The sequence below is a fragment of the Triturus cristatus genome, chromosome 7 (genome assembly GCF_964204655.1).
Source record: "Triturus cristatus chromosome 7, aTriCri1.1, whole genome shotgun sequence".
Lineage (NCBI taxonomy): Eukaryota > Metazoa > Chordata > Amphibia > Caudata > Salamandridae > Triturus > Triturus cristatus.
In genome coordinates this window covers 383,246,749-383,261,161 of record NC_140590.1, presented here as the reverse complement: position 1 = coordinate 383,261,161, position 14,413 = coordinate 383,246,749, and positions in this window count along the sequence as shown.

The following is a 14,413-nucleotide window of genomic DNA, read 5'->3' as shown; positions in this document are numbered from 1 at the left end:
AAGCGGAACACAGGCTGCACACAGTGTAATCAGGTAGGCCTAAAGGACAAGAACCAGTTATCATTGCACCAAAATACTGTATCATCCATTCATGACACAGGAGTACATTTGGCAGTGCCATACCCATTTGGCCCTGTGATGGGACATCCACTGAGGAGCAGATAAAATAAAATCATTATCCCAACAATGAGGAACAGGACAAGTGGTAAGCCTCTAAAAACACCTCTAAGCGTGGACTATATGAAAAATTATATTACTTCGAAGGCAGTCTGGAAGGTACTAACAAACCCAGAGCTAAATATCTTTAAAAAGTGTACTACTCCAGTAGTATTTGAGGCATTAAAAATGCGGTGCACAAGCTCCCGGAAATGGTTTGGGAAGTCAGTGCTTAGTGCCGACTGCATCAAAGAAGAATATCTTGCAACTTGACGATCTAACATTTCCCATGGGGATGTTAAGGCAATTCCTTTTGAAACAATAAGGCTTTCAGTCGGCTTAAAACATCAAAGTTCACATTTGAAATCGAAATTAAAGGCCAAATTGTTACTTCCCTAACTGTGCGAACAGGTGGAAGAAGCACTTGTGTACAACAGGTCATGACCTTTGAAACCATCAAAGCTTCCATGGAACACGGCCATTGCGTAAAAAGCTGCAAAGTCCAGTCCAGTAGCATAAAAGACCTCAGGTGCATTTGTCCTTGTAAAAGGAACATGTCATTCTGTATGATGTCAATCGCAGATGACACAATGTTCACGTATTACCGCAGCAGCATCCTGCTGCAAAACCTTCCATACTTCATTGTATATTGCATACAAAAAGCGCTTTTGACGTGGCTTCTTAGAATCTAACAAGAAAGCTTGTCAATCCATATCAGAGACAAGTGTTGTTTCACCTCATCTAACATTGAATGTTTTAGTCAATCTAGGTATAATTTTCCAATATTATATGTTTTTACCACTCCTGAGTGTTGTGTCTGCGCATTACGTGGGTCTGGCCAATTGATCCTTGTTGGACTTGGCCAAAGGAGAAGGGAGGGAGTGTGAGCAGCATCCCCAGGGGTTCTGGCTGGACTGTTCCCATGGAGAACAGGCTCAAGCACTAATTTGCATATGGCTGGGTCTGAACTGGAAAGGCATGGGGAGCAAAACAACAATGGATTTAGGCCCAGATCTCTATAATGGGGTGAATGTTTGACATTGTGCAGCATTCTGTCCATCATTTGTCCTTTTTGCATTTGTCTCCCCGAGTGGGAAGGGTATGCCCAGATGTGGGTCCCGTGCTCTCCATGCCACTGGAGTCAAGCTAGTCTAGCTGATGAGAGGTAATGCCACAAAACGGGTCCTAGGATGCTTGTTTCCAGTCTAGGGAGGACCTGGCCTGGCAGTTCGGGTGGTCTGTTCCCATGGGGAACACGGTAAAGACTTTTTTGCATCGGTCCGGACTGGGAATTGAAACCGGCGCTGGCAAACTGCTCAGTCAGCCCCTCCTTGGGTGAGGGGGGGTGCAGCCGAGCAGTTTTGTTTTTGAATTCTTGTCTGCTGCCCTAACCTCGCCAAACAGGCCACTCAGACCAATCACAGCAGTGCTCATACAGTGTTGTGATTGGCTGGCAATGGCGCGAAGGTAAGTTTATTAAAAAAACTTTTTTTATCCATTCCAAACCCCCAACACCACCCATGTTCCGAGACAGCCGCCACTGCAGGTTGCAGGATGTCAAAATTTCAGAGATAAGCCGTAAAGTCATTCTCACCCTTGCTGCTGAGGCCATTCATATTCCATGAACACAGTTTTAAGGGATAGTGATCGAAATTAGGATCACTGTGTTTTTGAGTTCATACCCTCTGGGGGGCCCTGCTGGGGTTGCAGGGAAACATGCCTCATATAGCTAGGGGCTCCTGGGGCATTAATTTGCTGGACGCTTACATTTTGCAATGTGTTGAATTCGGGATCTGTGGAACCTATTGCTACCCTTAATATCCTGCTGGCAGGTGTCACTCTCTTCAATGATGGTCTCTGAGGTGGAAGAAGGGGGCTCGGATTAGACTCTGGATCTGGCCTTCTTATTTCATCGACCCATTTGGAGAAGCTATCCCTGTTTTGCGATACCTGGGTAGCTATTGTTGGATTGACCAAGGTGACTACCATTATTACACTGCCTGAGATGGATGGATTGGGCTTGAATTCATCTCCTTCTACGTGATTTATTTGTGGATTTTTTAGATTGTCAAGGGTGCTAACCAATTTTAAAATGGCACTCCTGGTTAGGACATCATGTTGTCCTGTGGTCTTTTAAATTGGGATCAGTGCGAGCTTTTCAGAATCCGTGACGGTGGTGTCTACATGGGATTGTGACGGTGCTCCACACCCAGTAGATGGATAACAATACAGGGGGATCTTGTAGTGGCGGAGACAAATTTCACACTGCCACCTAACTTGACGGAGTTGAAGGTCTGGGTTGCGCTAGGGCCGAATGCCCATGTGTTGGTTGACTAAGCAGGAGCAACTGCTCGATTGCTAGGGGGCAGAAAATGCCTGCTGAGGAGGTTTTATGGGGGAGACCTTGTGAGCTTGTGAAGAGTGGAGATACATGGCTTGACCAATCACAGGTAGTGGCTGCGGTGTTTGTTGTGGAATATTGTTCTCTAGCTGCAGTTGAAAGAAATGGTTCCAGAGGATTTGATGTTTTCATGGCATTGGCGGTGGTAGATGCTTTATCTCACGTAACTACAGAAGAGATTGATTGCTTATATGGGTCTTGGGTTTGCTGGACCGTCATGCTCAGATCAGGATGATTGGACCCTATCAGCTAAGTGTTTTTTATGAGTCCCTTCTTTTTGTAGCAGTTTATGGTAAGGGGGGACTGTCCCTTGTTGGTGCTGGGTTTCTTTTGGGATTTGCTTGTTGCGAGGTTCCTTATTTGTGGCTTCATTGTGTGGCTGGGTCAGGGAGGGCTTTGTACTGCTACCCTCTTCCACTTGTTATTCCTGGCTTTCCTGAAGCATTCATGCTCTCTTTTAGTCAAGGAAGACATGGAAATTTGGTGGGATGGGTGCTGCGCTGAGTTGGAGTGATCAAACAGAGAGGAGGACTCCTTGAAATGCTGAATGATTAGTGTTTCTGCTGTTTGTGTTTCATTAGCGGGCGGCCTTACATCCTCTGGGATAGCCCGGTCAACCTTGCAGGGGAGCTTGGTTGGAGATGCCTGCTGGATATCACCCTGCTGTCACTAAGATCGTTGTTCGTAACGGTCCTATTTGGCTGGGTTATGGGAGGGGTGATCTGACAGTGAAAGATAAACTGCTTGTGTCATTGGCAGGGGATTACGTTTTGACTTCCACTAAATTGTAAGAAAGAATGGCTGGGGTGTATTTTTTTTTTTTTTTATTGATTATAATAAACAAACAAACAGTCGGCAAAGCACCAGTAATTGAGATATGTCATGATTGTGTACAATATTTCACATGGGACATAAAACAAATACAGTATGCAGTATCTATGATGGACCAAATACTCAGGGAGACAGGGTTTCATTGTCGAGGGGGGCAGCTGGTGCGACACAAATATCCCCTCTATAAGAGTTCCACTTAGCCCAGACTCTGGACCATTTTTGTGGGCACCCTCTTGCGACATAGACCGTTTTCTCATGAAACATGCACCAGTCAAAATTTTGCTTCCATGCTATGACAGTAGGGGGTACCAGTCCTCCCCATCGCTGAGCTATGTCTCTTTTGGCAACCGCAGCCCCCAGTGTGACCCACAACTTCTCCGCCACTCCCAAATCAGTGGCTTCCCACACATTAAGGAGACATGGTTTGGCCTCAGGGCGGACAGATTTGTGCAGAACTTCACTCATGATCACATGTATCCCCCTCCAATACCTTTGAATTTTCTCACACTCCCAAAGTATGTGCATAAAAGTGGCAACTTGTCCACAACCCCGTCTGCAGTGTGCACTGTCGCCCCGCCCCATGTAGACCATCTTTCGTCCTGTGTTGTAGATCTTGTGCAGAATTTTCAATTGTATCAAACGGAAACGTGCAGCGATCGCTATCTCTCTGGGGGAGGCCACTGCCTCCCTCCACTCCTCGTCATCTAACAGGAGACCATCCGCCTCCCACGACTCCCTCAACCTGACCAGGGGATCCGGCATGTTGTTTACAAGTTTTCTGTAGGTCAATGAGATTGCCTTCTGCGGAAGCAGTCCATCCAATAGTCTATCCTCTAAGGGGGAGGAGTCAGGGAGGGGGGAGTCCCCAGTAATTGCGGATGTTATCCCCTTACTAATACCCATATGTGTGTGTATTTATCTAGCAGAAGAAACACTTAGAGAGGTTTATACTCACTGAATAAAGCAACATATAACATATACTATTCTAATTTTCTACTATTAATATGTGTACACAAGTTAATTCACAATTAATATAACCATGCAAAGTGCAACTCCCACGTGTAATTCTCTTGTTAATATAGTTGGTGAGTTATCACTTCAAACAAATTAATAATAATACAATTAATTGATTATTCGGATTAATATAAATATGCAGAATGGGGGGTATACAAAATTTTGTATTACCCGCTCCAGCAATCCCCCCTTTGGTGATTATATCACCACATTAACAAAAAATGTTGCATTATTTTTACGGAAATTTCGAATTGATTTCTTGTTTCATATTCTTTTTACGGAAATTTCAAATTGATTTCTTGTTTCATTCATATTTCAGATTCCCCTGTTTCTTCTCTTTTTGCTGTTTTATACATGCTATCCTTCTCCTTAAGTTTTCTCTTTTTATTCTTTTCTGGTTTTTATTCTTTCTACAACAAATACAACCTAGTATGATTATTAATACTAAGGAAATCACACAAGTTAATGGAAATAATATCTTACCTATAAATGTACTACCTAGTTTTACTACAAAGTCTTTAATAGCTGTTATTTTCTTACTGATCTTTTCCCAAACACCTTCAACCTCCAGAGGTACAATTTCGTCATGCAATTCTGTAATATTCTTAATATAAATTTTCAAATCTTTACTTTCGTCAGGAATGTAAGTACAACAATGTTGAACTTTCAGCATTCCACAGACTCCACCCTCTTTTGCCAATAAAATATCAAGGGCAAGTGGATTTTGCATTACCATAGCACGCATGGCAACCATTTCAGTATTTACCAATAAGAATCCTCCAGCGGTGCTTGTTGACAAGCGATCCACTACTGTTGAAAGTTTTCTAATTTTGTTCGCATTCAGAGATATTCCCACTGCGGGTATCAGTGCTCCAAAAATGTCACCTACAATTTCAGCCCCAGATTCTCTCTTACTACACGCTAAATGATTACCTAAACTATGTACACCATCTTTTCCTCTATCCATGTGAAAAATCTTTGGAAAAACCAGGCCAACATAACATGTGCCATACCAGTGGTCTGGCAAATGGTAATATGCCCTGTTCCCACAAATGAAATACAGTCCTGGAAAGACTGGATCTCTTCCACCTTTAAATCCCCATCCTCCCATGATCCGGTATGTATCATGGCATTCACTATTCCCTAGAAAATAATTGTCATACGCCGTCTGATTCCTTCTTATACACAATTTCCCTTTCTGAGGCCAATCTAAAGCCATAGTTGGACTCGATTCCCCTCTTAAATGTTTCTCTGTTTCTACATCCCAAACCGTTTTCTCCACTTGCCCTTCTGAAACCTTCCTTTGCATTTTCAATCTCCTTTCTTCAACCATATCCAAAAATGTCTTCTCCTCTTTCTTTAAACTGCAAGTCAAGTTATTTCTGAATATATATTCTAATGTTAGTTCATTTGTCTCTAAGAAAAATTCACCTAATACCTTTGCAGGTTTTACTTTGTTTAGTTTGTTAATTGCGGGTACTTGTGCAAATATAGTATCTACATCTGAGAAATAATACTCTAATTTACCTGTTTGATAAAATAAACTAGCTATTACACTACATGTTATTCCATATGTTACAGGAAGGTGATGATAAGTCACTCCTTCAGATACAGATGCAGGTAATTGCATACATTCGAAGCAATCCCTTACGTTCATTGTTTTTACATATTCATACAACAATTTTGAAAACACATTGTTAGAAAAATCTGTTATTGACCTGTCTTTATGTAAATAGTTTTTATCTATTCTAGTTGGAACTACCTTTTGAACTTTCCCTATATTAGTTATGTTATCATTATGTCCTTCTAATGTATCTACAGTAACTTTAAATAAAATTAGTAGAGCAAGAACACTCCAAAGATGCATTAATAATCCTGTACAACAACAACATATTTTGCACCATCTTTTAAGAAAGGTACATCTACTTTTACTACTTTCTATGTTTGCCATCTTCTAAAATGAGCCGTGTGTTTTGACTTAGCCTCTTCTACTTCACAACTAGTTTCTAACCCTAGGCTTCTAAGCACCTACGTGGTTCTACCAGTTGTTGTCTGTTTCAGTATTTTATTGTTTTTCCATCAGTAATTTTTCTTGTCTCATTCAGTTTGGCATCTCATCATCTTTCACCTTTCCTTCGTTTTCAACATACAGGTTGTCCTGAATATCCGCTTCTTCTCCAATATCGGACAAGATAACTCTCAGGATTTCCGATTCTACGTCTTCCTCAACCACCTCTGGATTTCCTTGGCTATCCGCCTCTTCCTTTACTTCAGGCAGGGCCACATATGTCCATTCCGGTGATTTATACTTTTGGTTAGGTTTTCTTGTTCTTTTGCTTTCTTTGACTACTGTCTGTTCTTCTTCTTTTGATTTTTCCTGACTCGTTACTTCATTCACCTGTTCAGCTCTTGGCGAATTTACACGTGTCAGCCGATATCTCAGTCTCTTTATTTTGTTTGGCCACACCTCGTCTTTTGCCACTCTTTTCAATTTACTCCCTTTATCATTCTTTTCAGTTCTCCAAGCTCTATTTCTCAGAACTCGGCCTTCTGGTATTTCATCTTCGCTTTCCTCAGATTCTGTTTCAACTTGCTTTTTACCTTCAACGAGTTCTTTTTCCACCTCTTTTGTTTTCCCTACTTCTGTCCCTCCTCGAATCTCCGTCACGCAATCTTCCTGCTGACTACTTGTCCCTGCTTCTAACTGGATGTTGGAGTTCCCTACACCTCCTCGGGGGTCTTCCGCAATAATCTTTCCCTCTCTCTCTGTATCTGGCACCTGTCCATCTAAAGGTGTGGTTTCGGGTGGAATTTCTCTCAATCTTTCATCTTGTACTTCCTTCTCACAGATTTATTTTATTGTTTCTCTACTGTTCTTTTCTTTGTTCTTCCTTTGTTCTTTCTTGGATGTATGGGCTCTTTGTTCTGTTTCTGAGTCTGAACTGGATTCAGAAATCTGCAATCTTTTCTTTAAGGAGTTACTTCTGGGGACCAAAGTTAACCTTGAATCTGTCTCCCCCTTTCAGAGTTTTCTCCTTTATCTTTTGGCTCTCCGTCATCTGACTCAGTACTGGATTCTGATTCATCAAAATACTCCTTTTCTTTACAGTCAACTGGATTTGGAATTCTCAAAGTATGACTTGCATGGATCCAGTTCTTCAATCCAGCACACTTCACAGCTGTTGTTGTAGTCAAGATGACTTGCCTTGGTTTTCCCCACCTGGGAACCAAACAGTTTCTTCTTCTGTGTACTTTTATTCTTACCCAGTTCCCTGGGCTAGGATCATGAGCTGGCTTCTTTTCAAGAGTGGTGGCATCCGCTCCAACCTGATGAAACACAGAATGAACTGCATCAGCCAGGCTTTTACAGTATTCCAATACCATGTCATCAGTTATTGTCATCAGCTTGTTGACTGGTATAAATACATGTCTCATTGCGCGTCCCATGAGGATTTCATGAGGACTCAAACCAGTAGTTCTGTCTGGTATTGATCTAATAGTCATGAGTACTAGAGGCAAGACATCGGGCCATTTCATACCTGTGGCTAAACACATTTTCCCTATTCTGTTTTTGATAGTACCATTCATTTGTTCTACTATACCAGAAGCCTCTGGTCGGTAGGCACAATGCAGTTTTTGTCGTACATTCAATGCTTCACAAATCAGTTTTCTGATCTCATTATGAAAATGTCCTCCTCTGTCTGATTCAATTGTTATTGGGAACCCAAACCTAGGTATAAATTCCCTCAACAATAATTTTGCCACTGTCATTCCATCATTTCTTCTTGTTGGGAATGCCTCTACCCACCTGGAGAATAGGCACACCATTACCAAAACATACCTCAACCGGTTACAAGGATGCATTTCAATGAAATCTACTCGCATTCTGGTGAAAGGCCCTCCCTCTCGACCTATTGTTCCTAGACTCACCACTGTCTTTCTTCCTGGATTGTACTGCTGACAAATTAGGCATCTCTGACAAATACTCTCTGCCACAAGCCTGAACTTGGCATTATACCAAGTTTGTTTAAAAGACCTAATCATGGCGTCTCTCCCTATATGACCCTGTCCATGATACATCCGTGCCATGGCAGACATCATGCTATCAGGCATTACTGGTCTTCCATCTCGATAGACCCGCACATGATCTTTCTCTCTTGGTGCACATCCTGCTTTTACCCACTGTTTTACTTCTTCCTCTCCTGCTTCTTCCTGCAATTGTCTTACCTCATCCCATGTTCCCACAGTGTTAGTAAACATTGGGAAACACGAAACCAATTCTTTTTCCTTTGCCCGATTGATTGAATTCTGATTTCGTGCACAATATTGTGCCATGTCGTTGGCAAACTTATTTCCAGTGTCAATATAATCACCACTGCGACTATGAGCAGCACATTTTACCACACCCAATTGCCTGGGCAGCTGTATTGCCTCAAGCAACCTTCCAACCACTTCAGCATTTTTAATGGGAGTCCCACTTGAGGTCAGGACACCTCTATGCAGCCAAATTTGGCCGAAATCATGGATCCCCCCGTAGCCATACTGGCTATCAGTTATCACAGTCACTCTCACACTTTTCCCAATCTTACATGCTCTGGTCAGGGCGATAAGTTCAGCTACTTGGGCCGATCTTACTCCTTTCAAATAGGATACTTCCATCACTGCTGCAACTGTACATACCGCATATGCTGCACTTAGCACTCCATCATCTGTTCTCAAACAAGATCCATCAACAAACATGACATAATCAATTTCTGGTAAAGGGTCATCTTTTATGTCAGGCCTTGGTTTTGTACAAAAATCAAGTACATCCAAACAATCATGATCTGCTTCATCTCTTACCTTCATATGCTCTACATCAGGCAACAATGTTGAAGGATTCACATTCACGCATCTCACAAGACTCACATTTGTTGCACTCAAAATGACCTTTTCATACTTAGTCAGTCGGCTGTGCGTCATATACTGAGTATGACTCCTTGTTAAAAGAATCGCCACATCATGAAGTACAAACACTTTCACAGGATACCCCATCACAATTCCTTCACTCTGTTCCAAACTTCGACATGTAGCAGCTACTGCTTTCAGACACCCAGGAAGGGCTACAGCTACTGGGTCCAACATAGATGAAAAATATGCAATTGGTTCCTAAGTTTTACAAGCTTCTGTACTAGAACAGAGAGTGCACATCCATTTCTCTCACTGCAATACAAATCAAACTCCTTATCATAATCAGGCATACCCAATGCAGGCGCTTCACACAATCCTTCTCTCAATTTCTTGAATGCTGCCAACTCCTCTTTGTTCAAATCAATTGTATCTCTTACATCACTTCTTGTCAGTCGTACCAAAGGTTTTGCAATCAAGGAAAAATTTCCTATCCATTGACGACAATATCCAACCATTCCCAGAAACATTCTCACTTCTCTTTGGGTCATTGGTGGACTCATTCTTTTTATGATCCTGATTCTATCTATGGTTATTTTCCTATGTCCTTTCTCAATGCTGTGTCCCAAATATTGGACTTCTCTTTTACAAAATTGTAATTTTGATGGTGACACTTTTAGCCCTCCATCTGCCAAATGATTTAACAAAGCTACCGTGTCTACCTCACAAGCTTCACGAGTTTTCGATGCCACAAGTAGGTCATCGATACACTGGACTAGTACTGAATTTTGAGGCATTTCCAGACTCTCCAAAGACTTTTTCAATAGCTGATTAAATATTGAGGGGCTCTCGGTATACCCCTGTGGAATTCGGCACCACGCCAAAATACGCTTGCCGAAACGAAATGCAAAAATTTGGTGGCTGTCATGGTGCAATGGGATGGAAAAGAATGCATGGCACAAATCAATCACTGTGTACCATTCTGCGTCATGAGGAATCTGATAAAAAATCACAGATGGATTCGGTACAATGGGACAACATGGTACAACAATTTTGTTTATCTTTCTCAGATCTTGCACTATTCTGAACTTCCCACTAGGCTTTTTCAGTCCCATTATCGGTGAATTACATGGGCTACTCATTATTTCTCTCAAAATTCCTTGCCTTATCATTTTCTCAATCACAGGAGTAACTCCTTCGATTATTTCCGGAGTCAATTTATATTGTGGAACATTTGGATAACTTACTCCTTCTTTTACAGTTATCTTTACTGTATCTATATTCCTCATCAATCCTACATCTTCTCCTGTGAAGTCCCAAACTTCTGCTTTTACTGATTGTTTCAATTCTTTTGGTAGTTCGTCAGGATTGAATACAGCATAGGCTTCTGTAATCTCTTTTTCTTTATTTGCCAATGTCATCTTATATAACACATCGTCATCAGGTGTTTCAAAGGCTATTCCATCTGGGGTACAAAATATAGTGCAATTCATCTTGCACAATAAATCCCTACCTAACAAGTTCACAGGACTAGTGTCACACACTACGAATCTGTGCATTTCAGAAAATGTCCCTATACTAACTTTAACTGGTTCCGTAAGGTAAGTTTTAATCTGTCTGTTGGAGACCCCGACTACTTGGATCGTTTCATCCGAGAGAGGAAGATTCTTAACATCAGCTGATCTAACAGTTGATCGAGTAGCACCAGTGTCAACTAGGAAAGTAATATTTTCATTATTAACTTTTCCATCTACAAATGGGCCTGTCTGGTCTACTTCTAGAGTTGCGCAAAGTACGCACTCTTCTTCCTCCCCTCGGCACCGTCAATAACCCTCTTCTGAATCGCTATCGCGTTGCAGCCAATACTGCGAAGCAGCGCTAGCGTGTTGCGGCTTATTTACCTGTTCTTCGTTGTAGAATCCATTCTCCTTACTATACTTCTGGCAATTTTTGTTCTGTGGAAAAGGTAGTTTTGGCACCTGATTCTGTTGTGTTACACCCTGCTGTTGTCGTTGCTGTTGACCACTCACCTCATTCTGCACCTGTGGATTCAATGATGGATTTTCATCCTTAGTACTTGGTGGAAATTTACACTCGGATTTCCAATGCCCTATCCTACCGCAGTTATGACATGGAAACTTCTTCTTAGCTACCTCAATATTCCCTTTATTTTTCCCAGGATTAAATCTTTGTTTTGACCCTGCTTGTTCCACTAATTGTGCTTCCTGTCTCTCTGTTACTTTTACCTGTGCCCACATTGCCTTCTCTTTTAGTTTTCGCTGTTTTGCTTCAATTTCATCACTGAAATATTTAGCATGTCTTCGTCTATTTTCTTGTTTTGCCAATCTACCGTATGCTGTTTTATCATTTCACTAATTTCTGGACGAAGACCATATACAAACCTGTATATGAAATCACTCAAATCCTTGTCACTCAAATTCTCATCTCCACTGAATTGTTTAAAGGCTAGAATTAACCTCTCATAATAGGCATGTACTGATTCTGTGCTTTCTGGATGTGTTCTGTCAATTTTCACCCAATCTGTCTCCTTAGGGGGTACTTTGTTCTTCAAAAATGCCATAACCTGTTCGTATTTCTTCATTACCTCAGGGTCTGGAGCTCCTGTCTTAGGATCCCTTGGGTATTCCTGTGTTGGCCAATCTATTACTATTTTGCATTCTGTCCATAAATCAGCTGGTACAATTCTATCAAACAGGCTATTCAAATCAATTCACAATACTTTGGATAATTTCACAAATCTGTCTACCTGTCTATACCACTCGACGGGCTTTTCACGCAGTCGAGGGAAGTCATTCGTAAATGACAAAATATCCTGTCTAGTCCATGGGACATGCACATATCCTCCTCCTGAAATCTCTCTCATAGGGTATTCTGTCACAACCTTCTCTTTTTCTCTCATAGGATAGGCTGAAAACGTTTTGTCTGAAACTTCGTCTCGCTTACGATACCATCTGTTCTTCCATTTGTCCACATCTCCCCATTTTCTCAACAAAATAATTATATCCTTAATCTGACCTATTCGTCCTGTAGTATTCATGTTTTCAATGTCAGTGAAATCTACTCGATAGGGTTTCTGTAAGGCTTTTACCTTTTCAATATCAATGCCCATTTCATTTGCAACTTCTTCTAATCTTTCATGAAGATTTTTCGCTCTCCATGTTACGCTTTTGCACAGAAATAACAATTCCTCATCTTGGTACGTTTTTAACTTCTCTGTCGGGATAGTACCTACTATTAATTCTTCCAATACCATTCTTAATTTTGCTACATCTATTGACTGAGATTCCATGTCTTTCTTTTGCAAGCTTCTCAACCATTCACTCAACTCCTCTGTAGATGGTCCTACTGGCTTCCCTACATTTCCTTGTCCAAAATCTTTTTGTGTTTCTGACATGGTTTCTATCATTGTCATACGTTTTTCTGCACAGTTCTGACCTACAAACGGGTTGTATCATACTCATAGTCTGTCTCCATGGATTCTCACTCTTGGTTGCTCAACCGATTTATTACTTTTATAAGGAACTGTCAATCAATGTTCACTGTCTTTCTGCTTGTCAAAAATAGGCATTACTGGACCTATCGTTACTGGTACAGTTACCGCTTCCAGATTCTTAGTTAATTCTCTTATTTTCTCTGTTAATTCTAGGGTTGTTTTGGCTAATTCTGCTGAATTTTCTCCATCCAATTTTCCTCCAGACTTCTTTTCTACCTCTCTGATAGGATTATTTCTTCCCAAATCTTGGAACTCTGGTTCCGATTTTATGATTCGTACTGTTTCTTTCATTGGGGCACTTGGAGTTAATATCTCTGGTTCTGGTCAGTATGGTGGTGGATTTTTATAGAACATATCATCAAGAACATCATCCTCGGACTCATTCATTCCACACCCTCTCGATTCTACATTATGCCTCTTTTCTACACGCTTTCGTCCTTCATTCTCTCCTGCAGTTCTTACGGGAAACAAACCCTCTGTCATACTCGCATTTCACCACCTTCTCATTCGATCATCATGCGTCTCATGTCCGTACGATCTGCCAAACAAGTACCTATATCCTCTACCATTTCTCTGTCTTTCTCGGTCATGCATTTCGTCTTCCCACTCCGTCAATGCCTCAAATTGAGTCGGTCTAGGTCTTGGTTCAAAATTCATCATTTTCTCTCTCAAATTTCTCAAAACAGCCAAATTAAATGAACCATGTTCTGGAAAAGCTAACACTCCGTCCTCCTTTGTATACGTAACCCAGTTGTCTAACCAAATATAGGTGTGATATCCATATTTTGCAATCATTAATGATGCAGGGGTTTTCGGTGGAGGAAGTAACTGTCCTTCCCTAGTTTTGACCGGTTTGTCTTTCTTAAACCACATCTTAATTTTTCCAAACCATGACTTTTTCTCTTTTTCTGGTGGATCGTAATACATTTTCCTTTTTTTTTCGTGTCTTACTAGTTTCTCCCTACAACTGTACCGCTATTCTATCGCGCAGCGCGGCTCACACTAACGCACCAATCCGGAGCGTCTACGTCACTGTCACAATTCTCAAATCCCAGCGCGACTCACACTAACGCACCAATAGGGAGAGTTTTACGTCACCCTGTATTTCTCCACTCCTAGCGTAGCGCACACTAACGCACCAATCCGGAGCGTTGTGCAGTTCTGACCGACTGTCCAATCCCAGCGCGGTCGTTCTGACGTCAGCAGCCGCTGTGGCAGCTCCTGCTCCTGTCTACCCCTCTTTTACAAATCTGCTCAGTAAGTTTTGTTTCAATTTCTACAATTCTGTTAGTAACAACATGAAAATGTCTCCATTGTCCGCTTCGCTAACCAAAGAATAGCAATAGACCTTTCTCACGAGAATTCCGTCTTTACCGAGAGCAGCGCTTACCTCTGCCCTACTACGGAATCGTTACTTCCGTTTATAAAGTAGCACATCCCTCTACTTCACCCTTCTAACAAGCATTAGCTAACTGTTTCTCTAGTATTTAAGACACATAGTTGGAGACCCAATGCTCCTGAGAAATAAACCCAGAGTTTCGCAATGAACCCAAATGCTATTTCGTTCACGCACTTTCAAACTAGAAAATGTAGTACAATTGATGAATACA